This window comes from Heptranchias perlo, chromosome 18 (genome assembly GCF_035084215.1).
Source record: "Heptranchias perlo isolate sHepPer1 chromosome 18, sHepPer1.hap1, whole genome shotgun sequence".
In the NCBI taxonomy this organism is placed as follows: Eukaryota; Metazoa; Chordata; class Chondrichthyes; order Hexanchiformes; family Hexanchidae; genus Heptranchias; species Heptranchias perlo.
The window spans coordinates 34,245,440-34,262,324 of record NC_090342.1 but is presented as its reverse complement, the minus strand read 5'-3'; the positions used below and the strand labels follow the sequence as shown (position 1 = coordinate 34,262,324).

General features: G+C 39.3%; 1 protein-coding gene across 6 annotated transcripts in view; it reads left to right on the top strand.

Annotated features, from left to right (window-relative positions):
• The window catches only part of LOC137334751 (protein kinase C and casein kinase substrate in neurons protein 2-like), a 135,203-nt gene that overhangs the window by 75,022 nt on the left and 43,296 nt on the right, over positions 1-16,885 (top strand). The window lies entirely within an intron of this gene.

Below are 16,885 nucleotides of genomic sequence, written 5' to 3'. Positions count from 1 at the left end.
TTGGTGGCTGAAGGCAAGAGATGGGGCAGAGGTAGGTAGTTTTGCTGAGGAGGTAAAAAGTGATTTTGGTAATGGAACAGATGTGGAGGAGGAAGCTGAGCTGGAGGTCAAGCAGGCAAAAAGATACTGCACTTCCTGACTCGGCTTGATCTGACCACTGGGAATGTTGAAGAAGTTGAGGCCTAAGGTCTCAAGGAGTCAAAGAACAGGACATCAGTTTTATTGACTTTCAACTGGAGGAAGTAAGACCCTTGTAATAAAAAAAAATGAGTTTCTGGAAGTAAATAATATTTTTGTTCCGAAAACTGACATTTTATTTCTGCAATTGATGGCATACAAGTGACATCACCTGATCTACAAGTGCAGTATTGGGCAGGCAAGGAGGCAGCTGTTCAATACCACTCGTTGATTTAATTCATTGTGAACAATTTACATTTTCTTTCTAGCAAATAAGATAATAAGCTTCTAGTTCATATTTGGCAAAGTTGAATGTTGGCTGAGTTTACTGTGCTGTCTTGCAATTGGAAGCCAACGTACTGCAAAGAAATGTATGTTGACTAAGTTGTACTTCACACTATTCATTTATTCGTCCAAGGAGTGCACTCAACTCCAGGATATGAATTAAAGGAATATGAAATGAAGAATTAGAGCTTTAGATGTTTCAACTTCATTCTGGAATCCTAATTGACTTGTAGTGCCAGTTTCTGGTGTTTTGTATACATTTAGAGCTGGTTTTCAACTTTGAAAATTTTGTGGTTATTAATTTCTTGTCATTAATGAGACGGTGAGAGGACTCTTCAAAGCAAGGTTGCTGTTGCTGGAGTTGTGGAGATTTTTTATTTTCTACTTTTCCATTTAGCTTTTAGCAGAGCTTTCTTTGCCTGTCTGTTTCTGCATTATTGCAAAATACTTCACTGTGCCAGCCAATACTTTCCTGCAGTCTTTTTTTCAATTGCTGCTGCATTACAAGTTGTTTTGGGAGCAGTCTGTATTGTGTCTCTGATGTTGATGCAGAATCCTAAAGAAATGACCAGTAAAATAATTTTGTTCATGTGGGCCACCTTTGCTGTAACCTTTCTGGGAAGCTTCACTGCCAATTTTGCTGCATTTATGATGCAGAAAGAGTTTGTTGACCAAGTGACTGGACTCGATGACAAAAAGTTTTAGAGACTGTGCAGCCGTTTATCTCCTTTTCAGTTTGAGACTGTTATAAATGAAAGCACAAAGCTGCTTCCCAGCTGATTCCCAGCCTGTAAGTGGGTGCTCAAGGTGTCAATTGCCGCATTCACAGTGTTGGTAAGAGAAACTGGATGTGTGCTTGTTCCCTTTGTAGTTGTGGTACTCTCCTCTAGATGGCCATAAGGATGCTACTTGCTCCATGATACTCTGCATTTCACTAAATCCCCCATACATAACTACAGCATGCTTGTTGTGGACCTGCCTGGATTTGCATACCATGCTGGGTGAATACATATATGCATGAAGTGTACAAAGGTTGCACTCCTCGAGCAGAACGCTGTACAGCTTGGGAGTCAACTGGACACACTCTGTAACATTTGGAAGGGAGAAAGTTTTCTGGTGCAGATGTTCCAGAGTCTGGTCACTCCTACACATTGCTAGGAATAGAGAAACTAGTAAGGGAGACTGGGTGACTATCAGCAGATTGGGCAAGAAGCAACAGGTGAGGGTAACTGTGAGCGACTGCATGGCATTTGGAGCAAGTTGTTACCTATGGGGGAAACAGTACTTTCTTTGTAGTAAGGGTTAATAGGGCAGAGGGGAAAGATTTAAACTAGTTGGTGGGGGGGAGTGGAAGGGGAAAGTTTTTATAAATACAGTAAGAGAAAGAGAGTGGTAAAGAGGAATGTGGGCCCATTAAGGACAGATGCAGATGAGATAGTGGACAATAAGGAAATGGCCGACTTGTTAATTGAGTACTTGGTATCCATTTTCACAGTGGAGAAAGGACAAAATATCAGTGGTATAATAGAACCTAAAAATAAATTAACTCTATTTGATAAGTCAATTGGTGACTGTGGGGTGGTCAAATGTTTCATTCTTTGAATCCAATTTAAAGCCTTTAGGGATAGTATTCTGTTCAGGATTGGAAAATCTGGATTGTATGTGACTTTGCAGGTGTTGGAGTTGTCTGATTTAGCTAATGTGTCAGGAAGTGGTGCATTCATTGCTTTTTCATCCGAGTTAAATATATTGAATGTCAGTCATTTTTATAAAGCTAATGTGAATTACTTGTTTCCTAATTGGGCCAACTCCCTGCTTCTCCACATTCAGAACAAAGCAGTTTTTCCAAAATGAGAGGCTGGGCAGTTAATATGATTCCATGCCTCTGCTAGCGGCACTGTTTAAATAGCATCTACGAGGCACATGAGAGTGGCTTAGGGCTGTCTCTCTCCCACTGGGATATGTGCCTGACTTCTTCTATGGTACAGTAAAACCACTTGTCCTGGTCCCAGTGTTGATACTTGACAATGTTATGCAGTTAAGCTGAAAATAATGTGAATTCACAGATATAGCACAAATGAGGCTTCAGATAAATCACTAGACTGTGTAGTGAACTGCCCTTCTGGCCAGGTTAAGATGGATAGACTCTTTGAGGAGAATACATTTGCATGACAATTGGCCTTAATTGTCATTTGAATCTGGCAGATACTTACGTGCTACAGATACAGAATTGGACCTAAGGGAGCCCTTCATTTGAACTTGGGATGGGAACGTGGATTTTGAATGTCATGACTCAAGTATTGACATAAAATAGTTGTTCATGCTGTAGTACCTTGAAGACTTGTGCAGTAAACATAATTATCTTAATAATAGCTGGTCAGTGGCAAAATATTTCTAACAATTTGTTTGAATCAGTAAGTACAGTAGAAAGATAAATTCATCTTAGAATGAGTTATATTTAATAGTGAAGGACTTCCCATGCTCTCATTAATTCATGCTCGGAAGTCTCCTGGGATGTAATTCCTTTCAGTGGTTCCTAAGCACTTATAGTTCATTGCTTCCCATATCCAATTAATTGGAAGACATCAAAAGAGGGATTATGCAGCCAAATAAAGATTCAATCGAATATACACCAGTGCATTTTTTTTGGAAGAAGTCCATTTTATTTTTTGACATCAGACTAAAGTTAGGATTTTATTTGCTTCCTTGTGCAGTGTGCTTATTACCACAGTACATTTGTACTTCACATATTGGTCAACTTGTCATTTTTGTGTATCGTGCAAAAAGCAGATAGTTAGGGATAAGCTGTTGAAGGTTTACTGACGTAAACTTGAACCACTTCAAGACTGCAGTAATCTTTATGTATTAAAAAAAATTCAAATAATATACATCTCGCTGTTGCAAAACTGTCGATGGTAATAAAGAAGGTCTGAACAATCTTGTATGTTTTTCTGATAATTGATGTTTGTGTTCCAGCTAATGCAATTTGCAGTAAAACTCATTCACAGACAAATTGCTGTTCTTTTTATTCAAGGTATCAGGTGGTTCAGGGTTAACCATGGGAAAATATTCACAATCTAACTGAAGTGTTTATTACAAAGGCCTGAAAACTTTGAATCAAAGCTATTTTTGTTTAAATTAATGGTAGAATTAGGTGGGGTAGAAATTGTTATGCGCTGCACCTGTTTTTCAGGCATAAAACAGAACAGATCAGAGAAGTAAGTGAAGGGGAACATCTAGGCAATAGTGATCACAACATAATAAGGTTTAAGATAAAGATTAAAAAGGACATAGGTAAGACGAAGACCAACATAATAAATTGGAAAAAAGCTGATTTTAAGGGGATGAAAATAAACTGAAAAAAATTACTGATTAACAAAGAAATAGAATAGCAGTGGGAAACATTTAAAACGGTGACCAGTAGAGTTCAGGAGAAATATATTCCACTAAAAAGCAAGAATAAACTAGCCAGTAACGATACACCATGGATGAATAAAGAAAAAGGCATACACTAAGTACATAGACAACAAAGGCGATGATGACAAAAGAGAATACGAAAAGGTTAGGAAAGAAGTTTTTAAAAAACAATTAGAATGGCAAAGAGAAACTACAAAATTAAATTCTCAAAGAATATAGAAAGAAATAGTAAAGTATTCTACAGACATATAAGTAACAAAAGAAAAATCAGGATTCCAGTAAGGAATACACATGATAAACTCACAGGTAATGACAGCGAAATGGCAGAAATATTAAATAATTACTAAGTAAATACTGAGTCAAACATGGTGGTCATGACATTAGAAGAAGAGATCAAAAAAGATACAATGACATTGAAGATAGAAAGGGGGAGAGATAATTGATAACCTAGTTAAACTTAGAGAGGATAAAACCCCTGGTCTGGATGGATTGCATTCATGCATATTAGAAGTTGTTAGAGAAGAGATAGCAGAGTCACTATTACAAATATATAACAGTTCATTCAGAAAGAGAACAGTGCCAGAGGACTGATGGACAGCTAATGTAATTCCTATATTTCAAAAGGGAGATAGAACCATTCCAGGGAACTATAGACTAATTAGCTTAACTTCGGTGGTAGGAAAGATAATGGAATCCTTACTCAAAGATGTAATGGAAAAACATCTAGAAACTGTAAATATAATAAAGAATAGTCAGCACGGATTTCAAAAGGGAAGGTCATGCTTGCCCAACCTTATTGAATTCTTTGAAGAAATAACAGAAAGGATAGACAAGGGTAATGCAGTAAATGTAATATATTTGGATTGTCAAAAGGCCTTCAATACGGTACCGCATAGTAGACTCATGACTAAGGTCAGAGCATGTGAAGTCAGGAGACAAGAAGCAGAATGAATAGCAAGCTGGTTTCAAAACAGAGAGTAGTGGTTAAAGGTAGTTACTCAGACTGGCAAAAGGAGGAACGCGGTGTTCTACAAGGATTGGTGCTGGGATCAATGTTGTTCACCATTTACATAAACGATTTGGACTTGAGAATCAGAAATACAACTTCAGAATTTGAGGACGACACCAAATTGGGGGTATAGTTAATACTGAGGAGGACTGCGACAAAGTACAGGAAGACGTTAATAAACTTGCAGAATGGCGATTTAATGGCAAATGAATTTCAGTATAGAAAAGTGTGTGGTATTACATTTTGGTGGAAAGAATAAGGAGGCCACTTACAGCTTAGATAACGAATCTAAGTGGGGTAGAGGAGCAGAGGCATCTGGTGGTACAAATACACAAATCACTAAAAGTAGCGACGCAGGTTAATGAGGCCTTTTTTTAAAAAAAAAAGCAAACCAGGCACACAGGTTCATTTCTAGAGGGATAGAATTGAAAATCAGAAAAGTTAAACTTGTATAGAACCTTGGTTAGACCACACTTGAAGTACAACAGTTCTGGTCTCCATATTATAAAAAGGATATAGAGGCACCGGAGAAGGTCCAAAAAAGATTTACTAGGATTATACCAGAATGCTGAGGTTATGCATATGATGTTCCCACTTGCGGGGGAGACCATAAAAAAAGATAGTCACCAATAAACCCAATAGGGAATTCAGGAGTAACTTCTTTACCCAGAGAATGGTTAGGATATGAAACGCGCTATCACAAGTAGTTGAGGCGACTAGCATAGATGCATTTAAGGGGAAGCTAGATAAACGCATGAGGGAGAAATGAATAGAAGAATATGCTGATAGGGTTGGATGAGGTAGGGAGGGAGGAGGCTCCTGTGGAGCATAAACACCTGCATAGTGAAAAATGGGCACAACTTCGACAGATTTATCAATGGACAGCCTATGCCTAATCTGCGCACATGCTTGGGCCACTGCTAAATTCGTCAGGCCCATTTTCTAGGCGGCCGCCTTAGGCCCCTTGCATGTGTTTATTAAGGGCCTAATGCCTTTTTGAGGACCTCTCTGGGAAATTTGTTTTCGATGAGTGGAGCAGGCGCCGGGCCTGCCCCGTCCAGAATTCTTAAACGGCCGCTGCGGCCATCAATGAAAGGAAAGATTTTTTTAAAAATCAAGTAAATGTTTTTTTTAAAAAGCCAGGAGGAGCTATAGAGTGCTCCTCTCACTCCACAGTCGTCATGTTCGTGCCCCCTCCCCTATGCCTGCTGCAATCCCCCTTCCAGGACTTGTATTTGGACTGCTGCCAGGAAGGCAAGCCGCCTGACGTTCGTCATCTTTAATGCGTGAGCTGCCAGTTGAGGCACCAGCAGGTTGCGTATAAAATGTTAATGATGCCTGAGACTCAATTTTGAGTCGGCCTCGGGGCCTTCTGGATGGAGCACGAAAATGGGCCCAGATGAATTTCCGTCCTGGGTGTCTTATACCTCTTGCTTTCAAGTGGAACTTGAAATGCATTTGATAACTTGCATGTCACCAGAGTGTTACATTTCTGTATTGGTAGACTGTTCTTCTGTGGGTTGAGTTACCTTTTAAATAATACTGTCTTGTTTTGCCTATAATGCTTAGCTATATTCTTTTGGTTCATATTGGTTTACATACTTTTTTTTAAATCATTGTACTGGAGATTCCACTGTTGCTGGTATCTGGGACATCAACATACCCAACCAACGATACAGATTGTTTTTCTAACAAAACTGCTGAACATGAATTATACTGGAAACTATTTCCACATGAGCAAAGCTGAACCGTGTGTTCATGTAGCGGGTGTGAACAGAACACTTAATGTGACGCAGTCAATTTGTACTCAGACGTGTTGCAAGGACTGCATTTTTTAGGTCAAATTGCGACACTGCTTTTTAATATGTTTATAATTGAATCCAGTTTAAAGATTGTCTGTTTGTGTATATATAATTAAATAAGATTGTGGAGAAACTACAACAGCTAATGGAGCGGAGTGTCGTTCATAGCCTTTGCTTGAGTCAACATAGTTGGTAAGTTCTAATCCTACAATTCTTATTCTTCCTGCCCCTCTAGCAGCCACTCCATCTGGTCTTTTGCCAACCTGGCTCTTGCAACTTCTGTTAAATCTTCCATTATACCCCTTTTTCAAGTGATTCATTGAATGTGCGGTGCTTTAGATCATCTTGAAGATGTGAGAGGCACTATATGATTGCATTTATTAATTTGCTCTTCTGTTCCTGTGGTTCAGTCGCTAGCTGTCATAAAGAGAAAGCTAACCTTTTTGGCTCATTTGTCTTTACCAGGATCCTCTAGGTTAGGTCTGGAGAAGAGCATGTTTCTGTCTCCATTCTTTTTGACCATTGTGACCAACATCCAAGTTTTAATGGCAGAGCAAAACAAAAGTACGTTAGAGTGAATAAAAATTCCTCTTGCCAGTTTGATTTTTAAAAGGGGGCCTAATACCTAATTGTTATACCCAATTGAAGATGCATACAAAAACAAGTAACAATGGATGACCACCTGCACCTGAAAATAAGGTGGTCAATCTATAGGAATAAAATGTACTCTTGATACAGATGAAAGGGCCAGTGGAGCAGCAATAAGCCAATAGTGCAACCAGAACCCTGATTTGCTGGAATGTTCTAATGAATTTTTGGCACCCAGTCATGAAGTCCCCAGCCTGCCAACATATTCCTGAGCCACTGTCCCACCTTCTCACTTTTTTAAATTACTCACCTAGGCTTGGAAATGGAATGTTTGCAATTCTCATGATGTTTTAAATATCCTGAGATTTCGCTGTTTAATAGATTATTCCACCTCCTTGGCACACAAGCGCTGCGAATGTGAGACCAATGATTATGCGTATTGCGTCCGAGTGCAGTAGTGATCTACATTTGCTGTAAAACTTAACAGTCCCCCACATGGCTGACATATTTCATTTAACGTCTGGTTTGAGTAACCTTCTCTGGAATTTCACATAACCAACAGCTGCAGAGACTTCAAAGAGGTTAAGTTTAGAAGGGACCAGGTGGTGCTTTTATTATTTAATTTTAGTCCTACCAGGCTCTCCTTTATCCCTACTAGCTGGCTTCCCCCTTTGCCAGTGACCACAACTCCAGACTCAGGCCTGATCAGCTCCCAATGCTTTCAACTCAAAAATAGGTATTTTTATAAATTTATGATATGGTACTTAAAAAAAAAATTCAACCAGTGCACATGCACTGCTCCCTTTCTCCCCTCCCTTTGCTACCTGTAACACAGGACTGCATTTTCTGAGTATTTTTATTGTTAAGCTCAAAAATTCATTAGGCTAATGAAAATATGTGTGGGGGTAAGGGATATAGTGCCCCTACCATCAGTTTGCTGATGGTTATGCTCATGGAATAAGCTACTTTCACTATGACTGCAGTAAAATACAATGGTGGGCTTTTGAAATGTTCATGCTCTATCCATCTATCATCTCTTTATTCCTTGTATTTTCACCAAACTTAAACCTTTATTTGGCCTCACAATTCTGGTTGAATCTGTGTCATACTGCCTTGGATATGTAGGTCCCGGAAAAATAATAGTTTAAATCTTTTTCTAAATTTTTCTGTATTTTTTAATACAATAGCAGTATTCTACAACATTTCTTTTTCAATTAATTTTACAAAATAAGAGTTAGTGAGTTGAAAGCAGCCATGGACAACTAAAGAGGTAAGGGACAGTATAAGTCATAAGGAAAGGGCATACAAAAAGGCAAAAAATAGCACAGATCCTGGCGAATGGGAAAGATACAAAGATCAACAAAGGGTCACAAAACCGATAGTAAGCTACAAAAGAGAGTATGAAAAGAAACTTGCAAGGGATGTCAACCAATACAAAGAACTTTTATAGTTATATTAAGAAAAAGAGGGTGGTCAGGAGCAGTGTTGGCCCCTTAAAAACTGAAAGTGGGGATATTGTCGTTGACAATGGGGAAATGGCGGACATGTTGAACAATTACTTTGCGTCAGTATTTACAGTAGAAAAAGAGGATAGCATGCCGGAAATCCCAAGAAAACTAATATTGAATCAGGGACAGGGACTCGATAAAATTAACATAAGTAAAGCAACAGTAATGAAGAAAATAATAGCACTGAAGAGTGACAAATCCCCAGGACCAGATGGTTTCCATCCCAGGGTTTTAACGGAAGTAGGTGAGCAGATTGCAGATGCCCTAACGATAATCTTTCAAAGTTCTCTAGATTCATGAACTGTCCCTCTAGATTGGAAAATTGCACATGTCACTCCGCTTTTTAAGAAAGGAGAGAGAGGGAAACCGGGGAATTATAGACCAGTTAGCCTAACATCTGTTGTGGGGAAATTGCTGGAGTCTATAATTAAGGACAGGGTGACTGAACACCTCGACAATTTTCAGTTAATCAGGGAGAGCCAGCATGGATTTGTGAAAGGTAGGTCGTGCCTGACAAACCTGATTGAATTTTTTGAAGAGGTGACTAAAGTAGTGGACAGGGGAATGTCAATGGATGTTATTTATATGAACTTCCAGAAGGCATTTGATAAGGTCCCACATAAGAGACTGTTAGCTAAGATAGAAGCCCATGGAATCGAGGGAAAAGTACGGATTTGGTTAGGAAATTGGCTGAGCAAAAGGCGACAGAGAGTAGGGATAATGGGTAAGTATTCACATTGGCAGGATGTGACTAGCGGAATCCCGCAGGGATCTGTCTTGGGGCCTCAATTATTCACAATATTTATTAACGACTTTGATGAAGGCACAGAAAGCCTCATATCTCAGTTTGCCAATGACACGAAGATTGGTGGCATTGTAAGCAGTGTAGATGAAAACATAAAATTACAAAGCGATATTGATAGATTAGGTGAATGGGCAAAATTGTGGCAAATGGAATTCAATGTAGACATTTTTTTTTATTCGTTCACGGGATGTGGGCGTCGCTGGCGAGGCCAGCATTTATTGCCCATCCCTAATTGCCCTCGAGAAGGTGGTGGTGAGCTGCCTTCTTGAACCGCTGCAGTCCGTGTGGTGACGGTTCTCCCACAGTGCTGTTAGGAAGGGAGTTCCAGGATTTTGACCCAGCGACAATGAAGGAACGGCGATATATTTCCAAGTCGGGATGGTGTGTGACTTGGAGGGGAACGTGCAGGTGGTGTTGTTCCCATGTGCCTGCTGCTCTTGTCCTTCTAGATGGTAGAGGTCGCGGGTTTGGGAGGTGCTGTCGAAGAAGCCTTGGCGAGTTGCTGCAGTGCATCCTGTGGATGGTACACACTGCAGCCACAGTGCGCCGGTGGTGAAGGGAGTGAATGTTTAGGGTGGTGGATGGGGTGCCAATCAAGCGGGCTGCTTTATCTTGGATGGTGTCGAGCTTCTTGAGTGTTGTTGAATGTGAGGTCATCCACTTTGGATCAAAAAAGGATAGAACAGGGTACTTTCTAAATGGTAAAAAGTTAAAAACTGTGGATGTCCAAAGGGACTTAGGGGTTCAGGTACATAGATCATTGAAGTGTCATGAACAGGTGCAGAAAATAATCAATAAGGCTATTGGAATGCTGGCCTTTATATCTAGAGGACTAGAGTACAAGGGGGCAGAAGTTATGCTGCAGCTATACAAAACCCTGGTTAGACCGCACCTGGAGTACTGTGAGCAGTTCTGGGCACCGCACCTTCGGAAGGACATATTGGCCTTGGAGGGAGTGCAGCTTAGGTTTACTAGAATGATACCCGGACTTCAAGGGTTAAGTTACAAGGAGAGATTAGACAAATTGGGGTTGTACTCTCTAGAGCTTCGAAGGTTAAGGGGTGATCTGATCGAAATTTATAAGATATTAAGGGGAACGGATAGGGTGGATAGAGAGAAACTATTTCCGCTGGTTGGGGATTCTAGGAGTAGGGGGCTCAGTCTAAAAATTAGAGCCAGACCTTTCAGGAGCGAGATTAGAAAACATTTCTACGCACAAAGGGTGGTAGAAGTTTGGAACTCTCTTCCGCAAACGGCAATTGATACTAGCTCAATTGCTAAATTTAAATCTGAGATAGATAGCTTTTTGGCAACCAAAGGTATTAAGGGATATGGGCCAAAGGCAGGTATATGGAGTTAGATCACAGATCAGCCATGATCTTCTCAAATGGCAGAGCAGGCACGAGGAGCTGAATGGCCTACTCATGTTCCTATGAAATTTAGGTGATTTTACAAACCATTAGAAAAAAGTACAAATCAAAACTCTTAAAAGATGCACATTGATTTCCAGCTCAAAATGATTTGTGGTCTTGCGTGAACTAACTGGAACAATCACAATGGCTGCAAGGCAATACAGTGTGGATTTTAATTTCTCATGTAATATGCAATCTGCAGTGTTAATGTCGAATAGACTCCTAAAACATCGATAATCAGACTCAACGAACTCAAAAATCAACTTTCAATTATTGCAGTTACACTGGCAATGAAGGGAGAGAAAAAAAAGATATTTGAGGGCCGAGTGTATATGTTTTTGAAAACTGTAAAGGATATTGATTGCTGAAAGGCTTACCTTGGTAAATTATTGTAGTGAATCTCAGAGCCACATAGCATGAGAGGACATTGCAACAGTTTAAAATATGTGAAGGGCATGCATAGTTGTAAAAGATAATTTTAAACAAATATTCTACAGCAACTAAATTATTTTAATTGGGGGGAAATTAAAAGTGAATAGACAGGACACTTAATTTTATGCCAACAATGCAGAATCACTTAACTGGAAACTGATTGAGAGTAATCTGTGCGTTAACTTGAGTCACTCAACTTGATTATATTTTGAAATATAAACACTGGTCTAGGAAAAACTAGGTGGGGGGAGGAAATCAAGCAGTTAAATATCTTTCGAACCCTTAATCTCACTTCTCAAAAGACATTTATTTTAAAACTCTATTTTAAAGGTGCCAAATGACTCAAAATCAAATACCTTCTCTGGCAGTTTGTGTTATAGATTCAGTATGCTGTTTTTGGGGGGGTGGGGAGAGGGATGGAGTTCTAATCTTTATTTTAGCTTGTGAATTGTTAATTTTGCATTTGTGTCCTCTAGTTCTGTGTTTGTTGCCCAAGATAAAGGTTGTTTGTTTCCACTTCATGGATACCTTTCATTATTTTGAAAATCTGTCTCGTTCCTCTAAAGCCTGGAATAATCCTTAACACTTTATATCAGTTATCAATTAATAATTTGTCACTCGTTATTATTCAGTTCTGTCTTTTGTTTCAATCTTGCCCCCTTTCACTGCTTTATCATTTCTTATCAATAAACCAATCTGGTCTTTTGGATGAGACTTTAAACTGAGGTGCTGTCTGCCTCGGGTGGACGTAAACGATCACATGATACTAAGAAGAGAGCAGAGGGTTCTCCTGGTGTCTCGTCATTCCTCAACCAACACCACCAAACCAGATTAACTAGTTATTTATATCATTGCTGTTTGTGAGACCACGCTGTGCACAAATTGGCAACTAAATTAGCCGACTTAATGGTGACTGTGCTTCAAAAGTAATTCATTGGCTATGAAGTACTTTGCAACATCTTGAGGACATGAAATGCTCTGTATGAATGCAAGTTCTTTCTTTCCACTTGTCTTTGTAGATCTATCTTTACGTCAGTGAATGAGCCATCAGCTACAGCGTACATAGTGATTTGGCAGAAAACCAGATAGCTACGTACATACTTTTGGTTGAAGGCCACATGATACGAATTTATTTAGAGCTGCATGGTGCCAGACCCTGTCAAAAACTGTGGAGGTCCAAGGCAGTCACACATGATTCACTGAAGTTCTAAGTATACTTGCAGAGAGAGATATGTCATATAAACAGCAAGATAATCAAGACAAAAATTATACTAGTGTTAATACATTAGGCTGGAACTTTGAAGATGGATATTTTAGGTGAATATCAACTTTCATAACTTCAGAAAGTACCAGTGGATGGTCAGTAGGGTAATGGTTTAAAGGGAAAGAGCAATCACCTCATTTAGGGTTAAGCAACAGAAGCAGATTTTCAAGGAGAATGAGAGGTAGACCTTCTGTAGATCACCAATCTATTTTACTGAATTTACGATATTGTATTGCAGAGATGTTAGAGATTCTAGCAGTAATTTTTAAAAACTACAAAAGCATGGCAATACATAGTGAAATATATCTATTGTGTGATCCCTTTAATGGCATCAGATACCTCGTCACACTCATTTGTAGAAATAGTGATGTTTTTACAACTGAGAAACTTGGTACAGGTTGTGAAAGTAACTTGTACCGATAATAAGATATAGTTTTCTGTGTTTTGCTAGGAAACATGAAGCACTACTCCAGGGGAGAGACCATGATCAAAAAGATGGTTCTCCCAGGTTGATGCTAACCTGTTGTATCTTCGCGTGCACTGACGCCTGCGATTTCTGCTTCAGCTCCTGTGTCACTGGGGGTGAAATTCACCTTCAGCTGGGGTGCAAAACGGTCGACAGCGGATTGGCTGCCCGTTATACGCCCTGCCGCGGATTGGCTGCCCATTATACTCCCTGCCATGGATTGGCTGCCTGTTATACGCCCGGCATGATTTTCCTTTCCATTGATGGTGGCTGATCTGCTACCGACCATTTTGGGCCCCTGCCGAAGTTGAATTTCACCCCCACTATCTTTATTACCCTTTTGCCTAATCATACTGATGCATACCCATCATGATGACTGCATCATTAATGGCTCCAGTAAATGAAGAAAAAGTCCTTGCGCATAGTGAAGAATAACGAACATGCTGGCCAGCACAGACACGATGTTCACTTTGGTGGTTCCGGCAATATTTAGAAATAGCTTGGGTTTGGCACTTCTGGTTTGACATCATTGAAACTGGTTGAATACCTGTCTTAAATCATCTGACGAAGGAGATAATCTCCAAAAGCTTGTGATTTTAAAATAAATTTGTTGGACTATAACCTGGTGTTGTAAGATTCCTTACATTTGTCTTAAAAAGGGCAGACATTACAGCTGGTTTAGTAGTACAAAACACTACCGTTGTGCTAATGTTACCCACACAACAAGCTCTCTGTCAGCTATCGGTTTGCCTGGATTTCATTGTTTGGCTGTGTGTTTCATGTTTGTTTTGCTGCCAAGGAATGTGTAACTGAGTATCTGTGTGGCAAGCTATGTTCCAGAATGCATTGGCTTAATTCATACGTAGATTACATCACTGATGATGTGTGATACCAGCCCTTTTATTCGTGAATTAGATTCTCTTGGTCTAATGAAAGAACAATGATGCACTGTGACCAATATTTTTAAGTGTCAGCCTCACCTCAGTGGTAGCACTCTTGTCTCTGAGTCAGAAAGTCGTAGATTCAAGCCCCACTACAGAGATGTGAGCACACAATCTAAGTTGACACTTCAGTGCTGTACTGAGGGAATGCTGCATTGTTGGAGGTGCTGTCCTTTAGATAAATGAGACTTTAAACCAAGGCCCAATCTGCCAGTTCAGAACCACCAAAGTGGGCTAGTATTGTGTGATCATTATCAAGTTGCATTAATTTAAACAAAACAACTCTGATCATACCTATTGCTCTGGAATAAAGCAGCTTACAATTTTAACCAAACTTTACCTTGTTGAATGTTAACTCGGCCTAAGATTGAAGGGATACATGTGTGAAAGACTTAAATATCTGGTTCAGATTCAATGGGATGCTACTGTTACATCCCCAGGTTATGCTATCGTACAAGAAGCTATCGGGCAATGTGGGTCAACGTCTGTAAAAGTAAGAAACACACAGAATGCTTAGGGGAGTGAGTGATACTGCTGGACCTGAGAAGAAATCTACAGCAAACCTGAATCCATAACAGTGACATTTTGCAGAAACTGAAGATTTGAAATCATCACTAACATTATTACTCAAATTTCTGAGTTTTTCTTTACTTCTAGTGGCAACCTTCCCCATACGACTTATTTTAGTGTGAAGGGGAGGGAGATGATTTGGCAGCTGCTAATGTTGGTTCTTTATCACAATCTGAAGGGTAGTGAGGTTTAAAACAAAACATTTAGGTGGATTTTCTGAGGTTGGGAATTTGTTCTGTGGGCTAGCACCAATGTCCAAATATTAGCGCAGTGTTTAGTGTGACTGAATCACCTGCAGCATCTTCCCTTTTAAAACAAAATCAATTGATTTTGGTCATAATAGATCACTGCATTCTTTTTTCCCCTCTTGCCAATTTCTCCCCACTAGTTTTCTCCCCTTTTTTTGTGATGTTAACTACTTATTAGGTTATAGTTCCATAAGCAGGACTTGCCCTCTGGTATCTTGCCCAAGTGGTCATTATTCATATGTGAGTCTTGACGAAGGGGATAATCTCCGAAAGCTTGTGATTTTAAAATAAATTTGTTGGACTCTAACCTGGTGTTGTAAGATTCCATACAGCATGGTATTTGACTGATGGTAGACATCACAGCTGAGCCCAGTCTTGTCTCCCTGGCTGCACTATCAGACCATAATGGTGAATGCATTATGTAGATGTAGTCCCTTGAACTGTTGTCCAAACTTAATCACGTGGATTGCTTGTATCTTGTACCTACAGCATGGCAACTAATTGTAATGTCAAATCTAACCCTTAAAGTAGTGTTGTTCTACTAATCAGAAGTTGTTGATTACAATATTGAAGGACGGTTAATAAATTAAGGAAGTTGAACACCTGATTAAGTCTCAACCATGGAGGTGGAAATATGGCACTAACTGAATTTTTAATTTAAAAAAGAGATATAATACTGACCTAGTCTACAATCCTTGACCAAGTCTACAGCCTTGACATTTTTACATTTTGCTTCCTATTCAGTAATCCATGCTATGAATAATTGACAAATGGAGCAAATGATTGCATCTGTTGTTGTACTATTATTAATGTGTGGTTATGGAATTAGCCATTTGTGGATCATAATAGCTGATTCTCATTCAGTAGCTGAACAGGGCATCAGTTTGTTTGCCAAATATCAACTTCCCTAAAAAAAATTACAATCCATGGCTTTTTTCAATAATGCAGTTAATTTCTCTTCAAATATTGACAGGAAATGTTCTGCTGCCAGCACCCTAGAGATAAAATTATCAAGTTTCACTTCTGCCAGATTATTGCACGATTGACAGGAGTTGTGGCTTGGCCTTGAGGAAATCTGTTTTATTATACATTATCACCAAGCATTGAGTTTCAACTGGCAACACAAAGACTTTGATACTGGAAAAAAGGTTGCAGCTCAGTTCAATGTAAATGAGATTGAAATTGCTGTTACGTATAGTACTATCTGTTATGTGGGAGGGTTACAGTTGTAGATGAAGAAAATCACTTGCGTGAACAGTAAGAGCGTTCTATATCCTTTAAGTTTTCGATTAGGCAAACCCATTTTTTAGTTTGTTTTCTTAGAAATCACCAAACAACTAAACATTTTGCATCATCACCACACCAAATAGAATATACCAGTTCCTTGAGGGAATATTAAGTTGGATTACTTCTGGTTACTGCAGTTTTGTTTAACTTAATAACTTTTATATTTTTAATCAAAACTGAAGTCAATAAAATTTTATTTTTTATATTAAAAAAGCACAAACTACATTAAGAATCATTCAATAATAGGAACATAAGAACAAATTCAGCTCAACATGTAAGACATCAACATCATAAGACTTACAAGTATCCCAATGAACCTCAATTTTAACCCTTCATCCTCCTTTCTATTTAACCAGTCAAACAGAAGAATGAAATAAGGCACTTATATTGACCCAAACCACTTCACAGCCAATGAAATACTTTTGAAGTGTAGTTACTATTGTGTGGGCAAACACGGCAGCCAATGATATGCACAAGTAGAGCCCCACAAACAGCACTCAGATAAACACCCAGTTAAACTGTTTTTGCTGGTATTGCTTGAGGTAGAAGTATTGGCCAGGATACTGGATGAACTTCTTGCTCTTCTCATGGTGCCATGTGATCTTTTATATCCACCTAAACAGGCAGATGGGGCCTCAGTTTAATGCCGTATGTGAAAGACAGCATCTTTGACA